The sequence below is a fragment of the Microtus ochrogaster genome, chromosome 7 (assembly GCF_000317375.1).
Source record: "Microtus ochrogaster isolate Prairie Vole_2 chromosome 7, MicOch1.0, whole genome shotgun sequence".
Classification (NCBI taxonomy): Eukaryota; Metazoa; Chordata; class Mammalia; order Rodentia; family Cricetidae; genus Microtus; species Microtus ochrogaster.
In genome coordinates this window covers 37,639,883-37,641,741 of record NC_022014.1, presented here as the reverse complement: position 1 = coordinate 37,641,741, position 1,859 = coordinate 37,639,883, and positions in this window count along the sequence as shown.

The following is a 1,859-nucleotide window of genomic DNA, read 5'->3' as shown; positions in this document are numbered from 1 at the left end:
GCCAGCTGATCAATGTTAGCTTCCGCACAGGTGGGAGGGGCTGTGAACTCAGCGTCCTATTCTCAGTATAGTAATGGTTCTGAAGTCCGGTGCCTTAAATCAATGCTTTTGGCTCAGCCAGAAGTCCACGGGTACCCGGGCAGGGGAAGGGCGTGTGTGTGTGTGTGTGTGTGTGTGTGTGTGTGTGTGTGTGTGTGATGGCATGTAAGGTTCCAGCCATCCCCCGTAGCTCTCCTGGAGACAAGACCTTTGTCCCTGCTGAGCTTTACCCATCTATTGGGATGGTACCTACCCGCCCATCACCTCCAGTGCAGGTTGGTGGGTGTTTACCTCTACCGTGTGATGCCTGGCAGACAGGCAGCTGGCACTGGCCAATATACACATCACTATTATAGTTGTCAGCAATGTGCATCTTGGGACAAATGGTGCTGAAGAGAGAGGCCAGTTTAAGGGCACAGCTCTTGGGCCTGGGCTCTACTCTGTGGCTCATAGCTGGAACGACAGGCCTCTTCCCACTTGACTGATTGCCTAGACTGTGGACGGGGCTCAGGCAGAATGCCCCCCCTCCCTGTGCCGCTTGACTTCCTGCCCATGGCTCCTACCACAAGAGCTTATCCTGAGGCCCACAAGCACAGTTCTTTCTGACTTCTTAGAAGGTTATCAATCGGAGGCAGGATTAATATTGGAGTAGGAGGCCAGGTGTGTTCCTCAGAAGGTCTCACACACACACACACACACACACACACACACACACACACACACACACCCCGTACAGTGTCTATGCAGGTGATTTAGATGTGTTTATGAGCACTGGGCAGAGCAGACCTGTCCAAGAGTGGGATTCTCCACCGTGTTCATCATCTTGTTCTGAAGACATACCACATGCCCATGGTGCCTGCCGTAGTCTGCACAGGAAGCCAGACATCTGGTGAAAAGGCAAAGCAAGACAGGGGAAGTATGGATGTCCTAGTGGTGGCTTTTCCCAGGGGAGTCCTGAGGTGCCCTGAAGGAAAAGCAATGGAAAAACAGCATTTCTGCCTGAAATGTGAGCAGGTGGCCAGGACAGGATCAGGCGGGTGGCTGGCCAGTATGCCGGAAGGGAGAATGGAGCGGGTGGAGGGCTGAAGGGCAGAGGTTGGGCCAACATCTAGGATGGGTAGAAGAAATCCTAAGTGGGCTTCTAGGAGAAGGTGTTCCCGGGGAGCTCCAGGTGCTACCAGGCCAGTAAAGACACTGAGGATGGACCATGAGCATGGACCGTGAGCATGGACCATGAGGATGGACGGTGAGCATGGACCGTGATCAAGGACCATGAGCATAGACCGTGAGCATGGACAGTTTGGTTTCCATAGGAGTTGGTTGTTAGAATTACTGGGCAGAGAAGCCAACGTTCCAGACTGTTGTTACCTCCTATGGGGACAGCATAACCACACCTTTGGGGCTTTTCTCTGGATGTCTATGATGTTTTTGCTGTCCTCATGACAAGGAAGGAGTCTCCAAATGACCTGATGACTTCCTTTGACTGTCTCAGCCTGAGGCTCTAAGGGTATAGGGCTTGTGACTGAGAGAGCAGACAGGGCCCAGCTGTATGAGTGCACAGGAGGATTCTCTTAGATTAAGGACAGCCAGACAAGCCCCTGGGAATACCTGCAGGCTGCATGCCACGTAAGGCAGAAACTGTCTTCTGTGCTTATGGACATGTGCCCATGGTCCCTGAGCTGGGAGCAGTCTAACTGGGACTGGGCACATTCTTGAACACTCCTCCCCTCTACTCTGGAGGGAGGCAGGATGACTTGTGTGTGTGAGTGTGTGTGTGTGTGTGTGTGAGAGAGAGAGAGAGAGAGAGAGAGAGAGAGAGA